Below are 19,972 nucleotides of genomic sequence, written 5' to 3' on the forward strand. Positions count from 1 at the left end.
AGCTGGATTAATAATCGCTAAATTCGTTTTGATGCCCATCTCTTGCCTTTGTGTATAAACTGTGTTCATATGTATAAATATATCGTTGTCAAACTCAACACCATCAGTGTCAGAGGCCTGACAGAATAGAAATAGGCAGATGTGAGGTCTAGTTGTGGTTTGGTTTGTTGTATTTCATTTCAGTGGCACTAACCATTGAGGAAGGAGCAGCGGTTGATCACTTTATTTCAATAAATGTATAAATACAATACTGCAATTACAATAAATGCCATCAAAATATTGTTGAACTTCCCTTGTTCTTTAAACACAACAGAAAATAACTTTTCATAACGGTAAATAAATGTTCAGTTTAATACTGAATGTGACAACATTCCTGTAGAAAACTTGCATGTTATTCAGTATGATATTTCAGAAAATGTTACAAGATTATAAACATTATCAAAAGAATTTCTGTAACACATGAAGCATCTGTATGTCTTTAGTTTGTCGTGATGACTGTACGTTTTCAGGAAGTCTCGAGTCTTTAACACTTTCTGTGTTTTTAACTGTCTGTCATCATTCAGTCAGTATGGAGCTCAGTAAACTTCCTCTCATGCTCTGTGAGTATTAGTATGTATTACTATGTATTTCAGTGCATAGTAATTGCTATTATATTATGTAACTAATCAAATGTTTTAGTGTTCCTTATTTATGTCTTTTCTTGCTGTTCTTGGTGTTTAAAATCCAGCTCTTGTCCATGATATATGAGTGAAAGATGAGTTTAAGAGAAGAAGAGAAAGTTAGTGCTATTTGTGAATTGCACTCTGTTGTGTTGTAGATCTGTGTGTGTGTGTGTGTGTGTGTGTGTGTGTTCAGTCCTTCAGTTTTGTGCTGTTTAATGGTGTTGATCCAGTTCTGTTGGTTTGTTTTGCAGTTATTGTTCCTTGTCTATAGATATTTAGATACCTCTGCTATTATTCAGATGTTTTAATGTTTATCTGGACACATATCCCCTCTTAACGTTTGAATCTTTGCAATTATCATATTCTGGAAATTTTTAACGGAAAATTCTCAGTTTCCTTAAAACTCAAGTTCCTGAAACTCAAACTCAGTCTAGACGGATCAAGCTCTTTTTTAGCAGCATGTTTTGAATCTAATTTTTTAATCAGATCATCATCATCTGTACTCATACAGATGCCATTATCTCTAGACAAATTATAAGATGACATAAAATGCACAGTTGATCAGCTCCATGTTCAACCTGTAATGAGTTTTTCTCTTTGTGTTTTAGTGCTGATTTCACACATCTACTCTGGAAACACTGAAGGTGAGGGAATTTGATTCATATATTTCTCACATATGAGTTATTCTACAGTAACTAATAAACCAACTCAGAGTAAAGAAATGAGAGTTACATTTTATTATGATTATAAATGCAAAATTTTTATAAATTTTTATTCATGTGACAGACGGAGGTTTAATATAGCAGAAAGTATTTTTTTCTCATAAAATTTATATAGAGAGAGAACAACAATTCAGTATAACCTGATTCTTCTTTACAATCAAGTAAATGTGTCCATAAAGTAAAAACAGAACATTATAATCATTGTGAATTATTGTTGTTGTACAGAAAAACCAAAAGCCAAAGTGAGCATTAAACCTGCTCAACATGTATTCAGAGGAGAGACGGTCACTCTCAGATGTGACATTGATGGTGGAGGAGTCACTAGCTGGCAGTACAGCTGGTATAAAGATGATTCAAACATTTTTTTTTTTGTAATAATGTTTTTTGTAATAATGTTAGATATAAGGCTTCATACCTTCACGTCTGAATTAACTATTATTATTCATGTCAGAAATATTACTGAGATTTTTTTTCTTGTTTCATGTGTCACAGTAATAATCAATCTACAGGTTATTTAGTGCTTTAATACATCCTAAAATGTGCATTTTCAAAATTTTTATATATAAAATTAAATCGAGTTTAAATGTCAGGAGTTCCTGTCGGGACGAAAGTAACAGTTGTTACTTTTGTCCCGCTACAGTCACAAAAAGTATTTATTTTGTTCCAGTGCAAGCTATATTGTGAATTTCTGTGTCTTGCATCATTTCTTACAAATGTTAATGTCATATTATACCAAAAGAATATGTCTTAGTGAGGGTCAGAAAGACAGACAGAGGTCTGGTTTTATCCAGATGTTTTTGAGAGGGTGTTTCAGGACATAGAGGAACATCTCTCTCTTGGCAGCTGCTACGTCACATTTATATTTAGGTTTTAGCCATATCTTAGCCTTTACACCTCCACCTGTGAATTTGCAGTGTTTCCAGATGTTTTAATGCACATTTTCAATTCATGCATAAAAACAACTGAATGGAAACATAAATAGGCCTACTGTTACATTATGTTTAGAGTTTTTTTATTATTCTAATGTGATTAAATTTTTATATTGTGCATTCTGTAGAATTTTTTTATTATTATATAAAAATACATTGAAATTTACAATAAAAAAATACAGTCAGGTTTTAAGACATCTGATGAAACTTAAATTTAAAATGAAAATATGAAAATGTAATTTAATAATTTTTTTGAAAAGATAAAGGACAAAATATGTTTGCAGTTACTTATTAACAAGGTCACAATCAGGTATACTTAAGAAAAATAAGACTAACAGAAACAAATCTAGCTTATATTGTTGTGTTACTTTTGACCCACCTGTGTGTTACTTTCGTCCCAACTGATGGGGTCGAAAGTAACAATGTTCAACTTATGTTCAAAGTGAAATTATACTGAAGTCTTTCTACATTTCTACAAAATACCACCTTGGTATTGATAGACCACACTTCTGAGTTACTGGCCACAGCAGAAATATATCTCTGTATACAACATTATCTTTTAAAATGAAGTTTTTCTGAAAAATGGTACTTTCGCCCATGCTCTCCCCTACTTCTCAGAAATATACTTAAAATGACACTTAAGTATACTTGACTTATACTTACAAAGTCTAAATATATTTGAACCATACTTGTGCTCCTAGAATCCATGTTTTCAATATTATAAGGTAGAGGGCGCTAGAACACATCTTCAGCACAGAAATTCCAAAAAAGCACAAGTGAAGAAAAAAGAGACACCAGTCATGTGTCTGAAATCGCTCACTCATTCACTTATCCCTATATAATGTATGGCAGTTGAGAGCACTATATCAGGAAGGAGTGAACAAATAAGTGAACTGATTCGGACGGTGACGTATAAACTGTGCGTTAGACTTTGAGTTGTTGCAAAAACATATGTACTTTTATATTACATGTACCTTATTTTAGAAAATAATATTAATAGCAATAATACTCAAAATGACTTTACATTGCAATTATACATACCTTGGCATCAGCTTTGTGGTTTCATTGATGGTATATAATTAATATTAATATTATATATTGTTATATATTATTAAATATATTAATATTTATGCTCATAATCATTAAATACTATTCAAATACTGAGAACAAAAATAATCACACAATTATGTATTTATTTTTGGTATCTTGACACTCCATCAGGCAGCGTTTTGAGCTCAGATAAGATGCTTGTAGAGCACCCTCAGGCGACCATTAATTTTGCATCAGAATGAATACGCTACTGTATGGAAGTTCTTAGCGGCCATGCATTATAATTTTTTCCCTTCTTGTTTTCTCGTTATAACGACTTAATTTTCTTGTTATATTGACATAACGAAAGTCGTTTTCTCGTTATAATTACTTAATTTTCGGGTTTTCTCGAAAATAACGAAAGTCGTTATCTCGTATACTTATAAGTTCACTTTTAGTATAATTGCAGTACAAACTACAAACATAGAAGTAAACTAGTTGTGTACTCAAAGTTTGCTACTGTTATCCTCCTGAGAACCAAGGAAAATATTTTTTTTTTTCCTAATCATATTTTTTTGTGATTCCATACCTGTTTAGGGTTAAAAAAACATCCTACAATTTAGACATTTTTATTTTTATTTTTGTTTTACAGCATGTCCACTGTAGTGGACAACAGGATCATTTGAGTTAGAAAACAAACATATTTTTAATACAAATTTTACCAGATCATGAAGTTTTTTTTAACTAAGAATACATACATTTTGGGCTGTAAATTGACTATTATCCAAGAATACAGATATTTTGATTATACAATAGACACATTTATCATTCTTGAATCCTTTTCCTTACATTTTGCAAATATATCTTTACTATTAAAGCTTAACACTTTGTTATGTCCGTATCCTTTTATCGGTCCCCTTGAATCCTTTTAGTGTTATTTGAACAATGAACATAGAACTAATGTGAAACTGATTTTTTGAGGATTTTTTTTCCTTCTGTCAAACTGAATCAAATCTAGTTTTTCCTTCACTTTTCATTTTGTTCTTAGTATGTTCTTTGTTAGTGGTGATAGTCCTGGAAGCAATTTCTCTTTTTGGTAATGTAGAGGAATATCTTGCATTTGGTACATCTCATGTACGTCTTGCAGCCCTTATTTCTGCATCTTTCTGCATGCTTGGTATCCATCATGTCAGGCATGTGCATGGCTCCCAGTCTGCACACAGATGGCTCTGGTTGTGGGATCCTCATTTTAGATAGTGGCTCATACTCATCCTCACTCTCTTCACAGCTGTTATCCTGTTCCGGACTCTCCAACAGCTCTTCAGCTAGGACTAATTTGAAGTCCAGGTACTGATGTGTGTTCTTGGATGATCTGTGCAGAGCTTTGCTGTCAGACTTGTATTGTATCCAGGAGTTTGTGATGGCAACATCAAAGAAGTGACTGATCACACGCGATGTCCATTTCTTGGTCCTGCTTGACATACGATAGAAACTAAGCATGTGATCACAAAGATCCACACCACCCATGTTGTCATTATACTGCTTAAATACTGCTGGTCTTTTAACCTGGACCATGTGCTTTTCTTTCTTGGACCATCTGGTACAGATGTCTTCCGGGTCTTTGCCATGTACAGTGGATGCCATGAGCACTGGTTTGTTGTCGAACCATTTTGTGATGGCCAGCTCAGGACTCTTTCTGGCCACTGACACTGATGTTCCTCTCCCCTCTTTTTTCAACTGTTTGTCTTCTGGCAGCTGGCACAGCTTTGGGACACGGTTCTTCATTATAGTTCCAGTTGCAGGAAGGCCCTTTGCCAGCAATGCGTCCAGTAGATCTATGGTTGTGAAATACCTGTCGAAGAATATGTGGCTTCCTGTTGGAACAGATTCAACCATGCGTAGAACTGCTGCACCTCCAACTCCTAACCTTTGGACTGTAAAGGTATTCTTCCCTTGGTAGACTTCAAAATCAAGCATCAGACCATTTGGGTATTCAAGGACAAATACCTTTAGGCCAGTAGGGTTTAACTTGCCGGGAACATATTGCCTGACTTGACAACGGCTTGGACTTGGAATTTAGTTCCAAGGAGTACTGAAACAGTACACTTACAAGTAAACTACTAGAACACAGATATTTGTATACTTGCTACATATACTTAAAAATAAACTTTTTGGTAAGGGTTGCCTTTGTGTATAAACTGTGTTCATATGTATAAATATATCGTTGTCAAACTCAACACCATCAGTGTGAGAGGCCTGACAGAATAGAAATAGACAGATGTGAGGTGTCAGATTGTGGTTTGGTTTGTTGTATTTCATTTCAGTGGCACTAACCACTGAGTAAGGAGCAGTAGTTGATCTCTTTATTTCAATAAATGTATAAATGCAATACTGCAATTACAATAAAAGCCATTTAAATATTATTAAACTTCTATTGTTCATTAAACACACCAGAAGATAACTTTTCATAACTGTAAATAAACTGTATATACTGTTTTCAGAAAACATGTTATAAGATTATCAACATTATCAAAATAATTTCTGTAACACATGAAGCATCTGTATGTCTTTAGTCTGTCGTGATGAAAGTTTTCAGGAAGTCTTGAGTCTTTAACACTTTCTGTCTCTTTAACCGTCTGTCATCATTCAGTCAGTATGGAGCTCAGTAAATTTCCCTTTTACTCTGTGATATTATTTTTACTGTATAAAGATAATTTATATTGTATTATGTAAATTATCAAGTGTTTTAGGGATTCTTATTTATGTCTTTTCTTGCTGCTCTTGGTGCTTAAAATCCAGCTCTAGTCCATGATATATGAGTGAAAGATGAGTTTGAGAGAGGAAGAGAAAGTTAGTGCTATTTGTGAATTGCACTCTGTTGTGTTGAAGATCTGTGTGTGTGTTTGATCAGTCCTTCAGTTTTGTGCTGTTTAATGGTGTTGATCCAGTTCTGTTGGTTTGTTTTGCAGTTATTGTTCGTTGTCTATAGATATTTAGATACCTCTGCTATTATTCAGATGTTTTAATGTTTATCTGGATTATCTATTAATGTTTGAATCTTTGCAATTATCATAGTCTGGACATTTTTTAACAGAAAATTCTCAATTTCCTATGAAATAACAAGCACAGTTGATCAGCTCCATGTTGTTACGGTGTGACAAATGGCATGTGGAACTTATTCCCGCTGAAGCAGTGTTCCCGGTGGGACGCTTTGAGTGTAACCCCTTTCCCAGGCCTTTGTGTGCGTCTGTTGCTATGACAACCCCAAGTGACGGATTGGCAACAGGTGTGGGGGATTTACTCAGAGTTTGCGTGAGGCCTCATCAACAGTGGAGAGGATAAAAAGCAAGAGAGAGAGGCAGTTGGTGTGATTTTTCTCCCTTGTGAAAAGTCATTTTATTGGGTGGTAATAGTTACTGGAGGACGGGTGAAAGAAGAGGAAAGTGTTGCTTTGATGAGGGATTCGAGGACAACAGAAGGAGAGTGAAATACCCTGTTTGCATTGGAATGGAGCTAAGTAACTGAGAACTGAGTCTCGTAATTGTACACGTTTGACACTGAATTGGATGTGGTTTGGAGTGTTTGGATCACGATCTCTTACCTCTCCCTCCTTTATAAATGGTGATGTGACCGTGAAGAAAAACATCTCAGAACATCCTCTGTGGCATTGAGGATCGCGTGGCCCACCTGTGCTGAGAGAGGTGACTGTCCTTTGTCACGAACGTGAGGCTGGCATGCTCTGTCTGGAATCTCCACTCTGTCAGTGTCGGGAGAAGTCACCTTACCGTAAGACCGTGCACCTGCCGTATACGTACCCGACTGATCGCATTCACCTCAAATTTCGCATCTGTGAAAGAAGGAAGGAAGGTTGGAATTACATACTTACTAGAGGGGACTTACCGGACCTCTCACTTGCCAAACACATCCCCACCTTAAGGCTGTGTACCTGCTGTTTACGTACCCGACTGATATCATTCACCTCAAATTCCGCACCTGTGGAAGAAGGATGGAGGGTTGGAATTACATACTTACTAGAGGGGACTTACCGGACCTCTCACTTGCCAAACACATCCCCACCTTAAGGCTGTGTACCTGCCGTGTACGTACCTGTCTGATATCCATCCGTCCCAAATTCTGCATCTGTGAAAGAAGGAAGGTTGGAAGTACTTAATTATCCGAGGAGACCTACCAGACCGCTGGCTAGCCAATTGTATCCCCACCTGTGAAATACCTACTTGACCACCCACCTGTTCTCTGTCCATCTATAGCGGGGTCCGCACAGAGGAAGAGGGCGGGAGAGTCCCCGGTCGCTGGAGAGGCATCCAGCTGCAGCCCCGCAGACTCCCTTCTTGCTAGACACCAGTGGCTGGACACCAGTGGATGGACAGCAGACGTCATTTCCGTATTGTCATTCACTTTTCAATTTTGACGCGCCATGCAGATGTCAGCGGTAAGAAAAAATAATAAACTGTCGATGATTTATAGGTCATGTCAGAATTCAAATGTACAAACTAGCTAGTTAAAAAAAATCGTCTTGTTTTCAAGGTACTGAACTCTGGTGTGCCTCAATTCTAGAGCTAACGTTAGGTTGCTACCATAGATTTTCCAATTAAATCGTTCTTTGAGAGGTATGATTTAATATTGTAAATACGGTGTTTTTTTTTTTTTGTTTTTTTTTACTTGGATGTGTGAAGATTGTACCCAGGTAACAAGATCTCATAGAACAGTCTTGGTAGAGAATAGTCTAAAATGCTAGGTTGTCTATGCACACTAGAGTTTGCTAGCTATGTTTTTTTGTTGAAGTAAAGTACTTTTCCCTATGCACGTGTTCCAATCATATTTTACATCTGTTCTTGCTTTAGGTGTGGTGAATGTCAAAAAACTGCCCAGGCTGTAAGAGACATGTGTGTCCCTTTTAAAATTGTGCAATGCAGAAATTGCAGATGTTTTTTCAAAGACTGGGTGGGGTACTGTGGAAACGGAAGATGTGGAGACCTGTGAGGGTTTTATACAGACCCTGAATTTCCTGAGCATTGCCCAGACTGCCAGTTTTAGGGGGCAGGAATGAGGTGTGGTGTTCTAATTCTATTATTCTAGTTCCAATAGTCTATTTGGAACTGTTCATGTTTTATTTTCTCTTGAAATAGGGCCTGACTGTGGCATCTTCGTTCTGATGGTCAGATTTGACAAGTTTTACTAATTGGATTGTGTAATTTCCAATAAATATTGCAAAATCATGAAGTGTTAATTTGATCTGGATTGTTTGGTAAATTGTCTGATCATGTGAATCTACGTATATTTTCAAAACAGAAGTGGTTACATTTACAAAAAAAAAGAATTGAATATCCAAATGGGCAAGGCAAAAAACTGTGGTCAATTAACATGTACAAGTCTGTTGTATTGACAAAACGTTATAGTCCATTGATCTAGGCTGAATTTAGGTCACAAAAAATAGTGATATGATCTGAACAATATATATTTTCAAGGTGGTTCTTGTGAATGCAGTTTGCATGAATTATTTATGTTATATGTATATTATTGAGAATTGTTTTATGTAAAGAGATATGATAAATATCATATTTCAATTTGCACACAGCTTTTATATTATATATTTTTAAGTCATAAAAGTAAAATGACAATACGGAAAAGACGTATGCAATTAAGGCTGCAAAGAATACTGTCTATCCATAGGTGAAAATATAAAATAAATATGCGGTCTATCCAGAGGTGAAAATATAAAATATGCTGTCCATCCAGAGGTGAGAACTAAATATGCTGTCTATCCATAGGTGAAAATATAAAATAAATATGCTGTCCATCCAGAGGTGAAAATATAAAATAAATATGTTGTCTATCTAGAGGTGAAAATATAAAATAAATATACTGTCCATCCAGAGGTGAAAATATAAAATAAATATGCTGTCTATCCATAGGTGAAAATATAAAATAAATATGCTGTCTATCCATAGGTGAAAATATAAAATAAATATGCTGTCTATCCATAGGTGAAAATATAAAATAAATATGCTGTCTATCTAGAGGTGAAAATATAAAATAAATATACTGTCCATCCAGAGGTGAAAATATAAAATAAATATTCTGTCCATCCAGAGGTGAGAACTAAATATGCTGTCTATCCATAGGTGAAAATATAAAATAAATATACTGTCTATCCATAGGTGAAAATATAAAATAAATCTTCTGTCCATCCAGAGGTGAAAATATAAAATAAATATGCTGTCCATCCAGAGGTGAAAATATAAAATAAATATTCTGTCCATCTAGAGGTGAGAACTAAATATGCTGTCTATCCATAGGTGAAAATATAAAATAAATATACTGTCCATCCATAGGTGAAAATATAAAATAAATCTTCTGTCCATCCAGAGGTGAAAATATAAAATAAATATTCTGTCCATCCAGAGGTGAGAACTAAATATGCTGTCTATCCAGAGGTGAAAATATAAAATAAATATTCTGTCCATCTAGAGGTGAGAACTAAATATGCTGTCTATCCATAGGTGAAAATATAAAATAAATATACTGTCCATCCAGAGGTGAGAACTAAATATGCTGTCCATCCAGAGGTGAAAATATAAAATAAATATACTGTCCATCCATAGGTGAAAATATAAAATAAATCTTCTGTCCATCCAGAGGTGAAAATATAAAATAAATATTCTGTCCATCCAGAGGTGAGAACTAAATATGCTGTCTATCCAGAGGTGAAAATATAAAATAAATATTCTGTCCATCTAGAGGTGAGAACTAAATATGCTGTCTATCCATAGGTGAAAATATAAAATAAATATTCTGTCCATCCAGAGGTGAGAACTAAATATGCTGTCCATCCAGAGGTGAAAATATAAAATAAATATTCTGTCCATCTAGAGGTGAGAACTAAATATGCTGTCTATCCATAGGTGAAAATATAAAATAAATATACTGTCCATCCATAGGTGAAAATATAAAATAAATCTTCTGTCCATCCAGAGGTGAAAATATAAAATAAATATTCTGTCCATCCAGAGGTGAGAACTAAATATGCTGTCTATCCAGAGGTGAAAATATAAAATAAATATTCTGTCCATCCAGAGGTGAAAATATAAAATAAATATTCTGTCCATCCAGAGGTGAGAACTAAATATGCTGTCTATCCAGAGGTGAAAATAAAATTGCTGTCCATCCAGCGGTGAAAACGAAAATTAGCGGCGAAACGGAAATGACGTAGAAAATGGAAATGACGTAGGCTGTCTATCCACTGGTGTCCAGCCAGTGGTGTCTAACCGGAGGTGAGTCTGCAGGGGCTGCAGCTGGATGCTATTGGGTCGCTGCACTGTTCACCTTCGATCCCTGAGGGCAACAAAGAAGATTTTTAGATTAGGATTTCCAATTTGCTTTTACTTCAAAATAAAACTTGTTAAATTTATTCTCTGTCTCCGACTCTTCCCTCTGATATGCTCCTCGAGGTGGTCCTGGTTTAGGGGTGGCCGCATTCTAGCTTGGGCCACCCAACCTGTGACAATGTCCAACCTGTAATGAGTTTTTCTCTTTTTGTTTTTAGTGCTGATTTCACACATCTACTCTGGAAACAGCGAATGTGAGTGAATTTGATTCATAAATTTCTCACATATGAGTGATTCTATAGTAACTTACAAACCAACTTAGCGTAAAGAAATGAGAGGTTTTTTTAATGATTATAAATGCACAATGTTTTATTTATTTAATTCATGTGACAGACTGAAGTCCAACAACAAATGATAATGAAACCAAAGCATAGAAATGAAAATCGTTCACCACTCATGTTTCCAAATTCTATGTGACTTTTTATTGACAGATATTCCCACACCAACTCTGATTGTGCTGCCACAGAGTTCATTGTTCACTGGAGACTCCGTTACTCTGAGATGTGAGGTGGATCAGTCATGGGATGGATTGAAGTTTCTCTGGAGTAAAAACTCAAACACTGAATCTACTGAAGCTTCAACTAAAACAATCGATTCAGTGAAAGTCTCTGATGGAGGAGAGTACAGGTGCAGAGCACGAAGAGGAGGATATTACACAGATTTCAGTGAACCAGTAACAGTGACAATATACGGCAAGTATTTTTTCTCATAAAATCCAGCATTTTCTCAATGCTCTAAGAACACAATGAAAATGATTCATCATACACTGAATAAATGACTAAAACCGTTATAGAGAACAACACTTCAGTCTAACCTGATTCTTCTTTTACAACCAAGTAACTGTGTTCATAAAATAAAAACAGCACATTATATTCATTGTAAATTGTTGTTGTACAGAAAGACCAAAACCAAAAGTGAGCATTAAACCTGATCATCATGTATTCAGAGGAGAGAAAGTCACTCTCAGTTGTGACATTGATGGTGAAGGAGTCACTAGCTGGCAGTACAGCTGGTATAAAGATGATTCAAACAATGTTTTCAGTGAACTACAGGAACACACATTCAGTTCTGTTACTGAGTCTGATGCAGGTAAATACTCCTGTTATGGAGCAGAGAGAGGAGGACCACGAACATCAAACATCAGTGATACAGTTACACTGACAGTATCAGGTGAGTTTGATCACCTCTTTACATACACACACCCTTTACATGTTATTAATGAGTGATTTCTCTATTTCAGATACAGTTTTAAGTGTTTCTCCACAGAAGTGGTTGATTGAAGGAGATTCAGTGACTCTGATCTGTGAGGTTAACAACTCCTCTACAGGCTGGACATTCAGCTGGTATGCGGTTTCATCAGGTAAGATATGATATAAGATATAAGGGTTTGTGCCTTAACATCTGAATTAACTATTATTATTCAAGTCAGAAATATTACGGAGATAAAAAAAAAAAATACTGAATCAATCTATATTTTTTATACAAGAGGTAATTTGCTTCTTTGACTTCTGTGTAAACAGCTTCATAAGATAACTGCACATTTTTTATGCTTACAGACTACAGAAATCGTTACCAGCTGCTCTCAGACAGCAGCAGAGGAGCTGGAGGAAACTACACTGTCAGTTCTGCTGCTCTAAAACACACAGGAGTTTATGTGTGCAGAGCAGAGAGTCGAGAACCAGCATATAACACAACCTACAGCAACACACAGCCAGTATGGGTCACTGGTGAGTTTGAACAGAATGAATGAAGCCCAGCTTAAACAAGAATGTGTGAGAGTGTTATATGATAACTGATTACTCTGTATCATGAGAAACCAAATTCCTTGTTTACCTACTGTTTCAGAAATCAAAAGTAAGACTGCATGATAAATTGCATGCCATATTTAATGCGCATCTTGTCAGTAAAGCCAGTTCAGTAATCAGTGGTAAATCTCAATCCTCTGCACGCTTTTCACACGCTTTTCAGCATTAAAGGGATAGTTCACCCAAATATTAAAATGATGTCATTAATGACTCAATCTCATGTCATTCCAAACCTGTAAGACCTCCATTCATCTTCGGAACACAGTTTAAGATATTTTTAGATTTAGTCTGAGAGCTTTCTGTCCCCCCATTGAAACTGTGTACACGGTCTACGGTCCATGTCCAGAAAGGTAAGAAAAACATTATCAAAGTAGTCCATGTGACATCAAAGGGTCAGTTAGAATTTTTAGAAGCATCAAAAATACATTTTTGTCCAAAAATAACAAAAACTATGACTTTATTCAGCATTGTCTTCTCTTCCAGGTCTGTTGTGAACGCGTTCACTGCAGTTTGTGATAGCCAGTTCACGAACTCATCACTCTATGTAACCGGATCTCTTTGAACCAGTTCACCAAATCACTGAATCATTTAAAACGGTTTGTGTCTCCAATAAGCATTAATCCACAAATGACTTAAACCAGGGGTTTTCAACCGGTGGTCCGCGGCATTGCATGTGGTCCGTGACATGTATTCCAGCCTACGTAATTCCACTATTAAATAATTTATTTTTCCAAACATTTCCAGAATATTTGCACATTGGTGTGAATATTAAATTTAATGAAAATATCTAAAATAATATAGAGGAGTTATGACACAGGATAAGCTAGTTTGCACCTATCAGGTATATGCATATTTTGCGTCCCCAACATCATATACAGTATTGTTCAAAATAATAGCAGTACAATGTGACTAACCAGAATAATCAAGGTTTTTCGTATATTTTTTTATTGCTACGTGGCAAACAAGTCACCAGTAGGTTCAGTAGATTCTCAGAAAACAAATGAGACCCAGCATTCATGATATGCACGCTCTTAAGGCTGTGCAATTGGGCAATTAGTTGAATTAGTTGAAAGGGGTGTGTTCAAAAAAATAGCAGTGTGGCATTCAATCACTGAGGTCATCAATTTTGTGAAGAAACAGGTGTGAATCAGGTGGCCCCTATTTAAGGATGAAGCCAACACTTGTTGAACATGCATTTGAAAGCTGAGGAAAATGGGTCGTTCAAGACATTGTTCAGAAGAACAGCGTACTTTGATTAAAAAGTTGATTAGAGAGGGGAAAACCTATAAAGAGGTGCAAAAAATGATAGGCTGTTCAGCTAAAATGATCTCCAATGCCTTAAAATGGAGAGCAAAACCAGAGAGACGTGGAAGAAAACGGAAGACAACCATCAAAATGGATAGAAGAATAACCAGAATGGCAAAGGCTCAGCCAATGATCACCTCCAGGATGATCAAAGACAGTCTGGAGTTACCTGTAAGTACTGTGACAGTTAGAAGACGTCTGTGTGAAGCTAATCTATTTTCAAGAATCCCCCCGCAAAGTCCCTCTGTTAAAAAAAAGGCATGTGCAGAAGAGGTTACAATTTGCCAAAGAACACATCAACTGGCCTAAAGAGAAATGGAGGAACATTTTGTGGACTGATGAGAGTAAAATTTTTCTTTTTGGGTCCAAGGGCCACAGGCAGTTTGTGAGACGACCCCCAAACTCTGAATTCAAGCCACAGTACACAGTGAAGACAGTGAAGCATGGAGGTGCAAGCATCATGATATGGGCATGTTTCTCCTACTAAGGTGTTGGGCCTATTTATCGCATACCAGGGATCATGGATCAGTTTGCATATGTTAAAATACTTGAAGAGGTCATGTTGCCCTATGCTGAAGAGGACATGCCCTTGAAATGGTTGTTTCAACAAGACAATGACCCAAAACACACTAGTAAACGGGCAAAGTCTTGGTTCCAAACCAACAAAATTAATGTTATGGAGTGGCCAGCCCAATCTCCAGACCTTAATCCAATTGAGAACTTGTGGGGTGATATCAAAAATGCTGTTTCTGAAGCAAAACCAAGAAATGTGAATGAATTGTGGAATGTTGTTAAAGAATCATGGAGTGGAATAACAGCTGAGAGGTGCCACAAGTTGGTTGACTCCATGCCACACAGATGTCAAGCAGTTTTAAAAAACTGTGGTCATACAACTAAATATCAGTTTAGTGATTCACAGGATTGCTAAATCCCAGAAAAAAAAAATGTTTGTACAAAATAGTTTTGAGTTTGTACAGTCAAAGGTAGACACTGCTATTTTTTTGAACACACCCCTTTCAACTAATTGCCCAATTGCACAGCCTTAAGAGCGTGCATATCATGAATGCTGGGTCTTGTTTGTTTTCTGACAATCTACTGAACCTACTGGTAACTTGTTTGCCACGTAGCAATAAAAAATATACTAAAAACCTTGATTATTCTGGTTAGTCACATTGTACTGCTATTATTTTGAACAATACTGTACGTACACATTCATTTTGCACGCGAAATAGACCAGCATCTCGGAATTTCATTTTAAAAACTCTTAATTTTTGGTGAATTTTAATTTGGAGTGGAGTGGAGCTGTTAGCTAACGTTTCTAACTAAGCACCAAGCATGGATCGCTCTTTAATGAGGAAAGTGACAGATGTCACGACAGATGGAGAGGCTTCTGCTGCATGCTCTTCAGACAAAGCTACTACTTCGGAGGAAACAGGGAAACGTAGTGGGAAACGAAAAAGGAAATACAGTGAAGATTGTTAAATTTGGATTTACAGTAACGACTGACAAAAAAACAGGAGAGGAGGTACCACTGTGTTTCGTATGTTCAACGTTGCTTTCAAATGAATCCATGAAACCGTCGAAACTTTCTCGTCATATGGAGACACATCACAGCTTCTTGAAGGCCAAGCCTATTGAGTATATGCAACAGATGTTGCGTGATTTCAAAGGACAGCAGACGCTCATGAGAAGGATTGCAAAAGTAAGTGAAAATGCACTGAAAGCATCATATCTGGTGGCTCTCAGAGTTGCACAATGCAAAAAGTCTCATTTAATTGCAGAACAGCTGATTTTGCCAGCAGCTATAGACATGTGTAAAACCATGATGAACAAAGAATGTGCTAATAAATTAAAAAGTATTCCTCTGTCCGATAGCACAGTCGGACGTTGAATTGAGGAAATGGCAAATGATGTGAAAGAACAGCTGATAAAGAAACTTCGATCAGTTCAGGGATTTTCAATTAGACGAGACGACAGATACAACAAATGACGCGCAACTTTTGGCATTTGTGCGATACGAGGATGATAGTGCAATGTGCGAGGAATTTCTCTTTTGCAAACCACTGCCAGGGCGAACTACAGGTGCCGAGATATTTTCAGCCCTTGATAACTTTTTTTAAAGAACACAATATTTCGTGGCAGAAGTGTGTGTTGTTATGTAGCGATGGAGCCAGAGCAATGAGTGGCAGCCAGACTGGATTGATCGGGCACGTAAAGAAAGTAGCACCGGCGATAATTTGGACACACTGCATGATTCATAGAGAAGCTCTGGCCACCAAAGATCTCAGTGTTGAGTTCAGCGAGGTGTTTGATGCTGTTGTTAAATCTGTAAACCTGATAAAACGAAAATCCATTAAATACACGCCTGTTTGCATCCGTATGGCAAGGCTTAGGAAGTGAACATACCTCTCTCCTTTACCATTCAGAGGTGAGATGGCTGTCTTGCGGCGTGGTGCTCGCCCGTGTATTTGAACTACGTGACGCTATCTATACTTTCTTGTGCGAGAAGGAGTGCACTGAACTGGCATACATGTTCAAGGACAGCCACTGGTTAACTAAGCTGGCGTATCTCACCGATGTTTTTGCAGAGCTTAACAAGTTGAACACTTCAATGCAAGGGAGAGATTCAAATGTCCTGCAGCTCTACGAAAAACTAGAGACATTTGTTAAAAAAATGTCAAGATGGATAGAAAGAGTGGAGAGTGGGAACTTGGCTATGTTCCCTTCAGTTGAGGAATATTCTGACAGCACTGACATTAAAGACATTGTTTGTGAGCATTTGAGGAAGCTTGTGCTTCAATTCCAAAAGTACTTCAATGATTCTGATGAGTGGCGCTGTGACAGCAAATGGATCCTGCTCCCATTCAGTGATGATGCAGCAGCAGGGTCAAGCTTAACTACTGTAGAAGAGGATCAGCTCATTGAGATGTCAGGAGGCATATTTATGATACACAACCCCTTGTGAAGTTCTGGATAAGTTGCCAGACAGAATTTCCAGAGCTTACAGTAAACACAGTGAGGTGTCTTTTACCCTTTCCAACTACGTACCTCTGTGAGAGCAGTTTTTCCACACTGGCATATCTAAAGAACAAGTACAGGGCAAGGCTGGAACCAGAGAATGATATGAGGCTGTCACTATGTACCACTATATCACCACGAATAGACAGACTGTGTGGAAGTCACGACGCCCAGAAATCCCACTGACAGGTAAGGAGTAGCCCCCCCCCCCCCGGAGCAGAAATGTAAGTGCCTAAATCATACGCACAGATCCATTGAATGATAAATGTTTTTAAACGATGCGGATGAACCGAATATACAAAGGAAACTTTTAAAATTAACCACAGCATTAGCAACGACCTTGAAATATGAGCGCGATATTAATCTGATAATCAGATGCATGCAGGGCCGGTGCTAGCCATTTGGGTGCCCTAAGCACAAATGCTTGGCGGTGCCCCCCCTCCCCTCCCCTCCCCAACCAACCACCCACCCACCCACCAACCAAAGAAATAACTACCATTCAGAATTTCTTTAGTTAGGTTCTCTTTACTTCCAAAATAACTGCTGCAAAAAAGTTTAGTGCAAATAACCGTATAAGTGTATGAATTTTATGAAGTATGAATTTTAAAGTGCACATTTTAAACTGCAAATAACCATGCATAACTGCACCGTAGAAATTACTCAACAGAGGGACTACATCTCTATAAAGAGACCATTCTGCTATTCTATAGAACTATATTAAACATTTTCACTACCATCAGTTGTCAGAGGCCCTACAGATGCACACGCCTACATTTCCTAGCTGCAAAATCAGCTATCAGCAGTGTTGGGAAAGATACTTAAAAAAAGTAATTAGTTATAGTTACTCACTACTTGTTCCAAAAAGTAACTGAATTACTCTATAATAAAAGTAACTCGTTACCAGGGAAAGTAACTATTTGCGTTATTGTAAAAAAAAAAAAAAAAAAAAAAAAAAAAAGAAGAAAAAAAAAGTTGCTACATTTCAGAGAATTTGTACTTTTTTTTTTTTGCCATTTTCACAAGTCAGTTGAAATGAGTAGAACAGACAGGTACATAACTTTCAATATTTATTAACAGACAGCAAGAGTTATCCTGCACTTCAAGTATTATCTTTGTAAGAAAGGGTGTTTTTGGCTAGCCTGGTAATACCAGACTCTGCTACTTCACTTTGCTTCGTAGACAGAGTCTGAAATGGCATAATGGGCTAGGTGCACAAGATGGCGCCGGTGAGCTTCAGCGACGCGAGTGTGTGCGTACTTATTTCCGGTCTTGCGACGCTCGCATTGACTGTAATGGAAACTTGCACACGGATCTTGGCTAGGTGTATATAATTAATGATTTTCAAATTTAACAGCCGATAATGGTATATCAAAAACATGGGGAAACATCCTCCCTATATTTTGCGTACCTCTGTGTGGAAATTCATCAAGATACAACGCGGAGATTGCTTTATTCTTCTGTTGATTATGCGGATCAGCGTCAGGTCAGGTCCACAGGGATTTCTTCTTTCAAACACAAACCATTCAAATATGCAATACTTTTCATTTTGAAGAGTTTTGTTCTTTTATGTAAGATAAATGTTTCTGACTGTCAAACAAGACGCACAGAGATTTCTGATAAAGCATGGTTTTATTAACTTTATTTGATAACATAATTTATAACTAACTGTACAATTAAACGTAATATAATTATGGTACCTATGTTTGCATTAAATAAAAGATCGCTGTTTGCATTTGTTTTGTGAAAGATCTGTAGCATAAATCATTATCTGTCTATGTATATTGTTATTGTTTTGCATTAATTATCAGATTAAACATATTAAAATTAGTCACGTATTTTTTACTGTGTAAAATAATAAAATATGTTGTGAAAATGAAACAGACTGATGTATGTGTACAATTGAGAAATAGATATTTCTGAAGATAAATCGCAGACCACGTCTCACGAGGTAAATATTTAATATAAAAATAATAATAATAATGCAAACATTTTCGAGAAATAAGTAATTTATACATTTACATATTTGGTAAGATAAAATACATTATATAGCTGTGTATACACGCCATGAGTTCAACTTTAATTTCGTGAACAGTAGTGAACATTAGTGTATTTAATTCATTCACCGGACCCAAACATACACAAGTTTCAAATCCACTGGCTCAGTTAACATTTGTAGTATAGTGATAATAGCAGTGTATATCTTATTTGCATATGAAGTGATATTATAAATCCTGTAAACATATAGAAGGTAATATCTGGACTTCTCCAGTTTTCTGCACTGACTTTAAGCACAACGGGAAATATCTACGCACACACTTGCAAGAACGGAAATCCAAGATGGCGGAGATATGCAACTAGTGTTTTCTCTCTCGCTAGGGGGCGCTTGTCTGAAGTTTAAAATCATTGGTTACCCGTAAGCCAATCAGATATGTTTAGTTATGACGTATGTTATGTGCCTGTACAGCCGCATCGAAGCACAGACATCATGCATCGAACTGAGGGGGGGCCAAGATGGCGTCTCAGTAGTCGAACTGTTGTTTGTCTCTTACAAACTTTCGTGCAAAACTTGATCTCATTTGACCTTCCTTAATGTTTGACGTTACTAATACTAATGCATATGTATTCATAAGAATTCTGTGAAGTTTTCAAGCCGGAGCGAAATTTTTTTACTTCTGTTTTGCCTGTTAGAACGTGTGTTGCAGCCATTTGAGCACGCTGATCGAAACTCACATTTAAGTATAGCTTTACCTAAGAAAATCTGATAGAATGGCGGACAGTGTGAAACGTGTGCATGATTATTCTAAACCCACTCCCGAGGGAGACCTAGGCATGGATTGTACGCCATCACTTCCTGACACCCCGATCAACAGCCCTCTTTCGAAAGTGCGGCGGCAGACTTCCGAGCCCTCAAACACAGCTATTCTGGAGGCGATTGAGAGGCTGGGGAAAAAGCAAGATATCTTCATGGAGAAGTTACTGGAAATTGAAAGGTCGGTTGCATCCAATTCGACCCTCATATCTGAAATTACTCTCAAAGTTGATTCAGTTACCGACAAAACTGAGAGGGCTGTAGTTAAAACTGGAGAGTTGGGCGTT

The 19,972-nt window shown here is 36.9% G+C and overlaps 1 protein-coding gene and 1 long non-coding RNA gene across 2 annotated transcripts in view; both read left to right on the top strand.

Annotated features, from left to right (window-relative positions):
- Positions 1 to 19,972, top strand: part of LOC127953780 (basement membrane-specific heparan sulfate proteoglycan core protein) — a 287,372-nt gene that overhangs the window by 251,264 nt on the left and 16,136 nt on the right. The gene's annotated exons all lie outside the window — the stretch shown is intronic.
- LOC127953889 (uncharacterized) lies at positions 557 to 9,670 on the top strand. Its single transcript, XR_008153356.1, has 4 exons — positions 557 to 599; positions 1,271 to 1,306; positions 7,611 to 7,792; positions 8,205 to 9,670. It is a non-coding gene; the product is annotated as an uncharacterized LOC127953889 (long non-coding RNA).

The sequence above is a fragment of the Carassius gibelio genome, chromosome A3 (assembly GCF_023724105.1).
Source record: "Carassius gibelio isolate Cgi1373 ecotype wild population from Czech Republic chromosome A3, carGib1.2-hapl.c, whole genome shotgun sequence".
Classification (NCBI taxonomy): Eukaryota; Metazoa; Chordata; class Actinopteri; order Cypriniformes; family Cyprinidae; genus Carassius; species Carassius gibelio.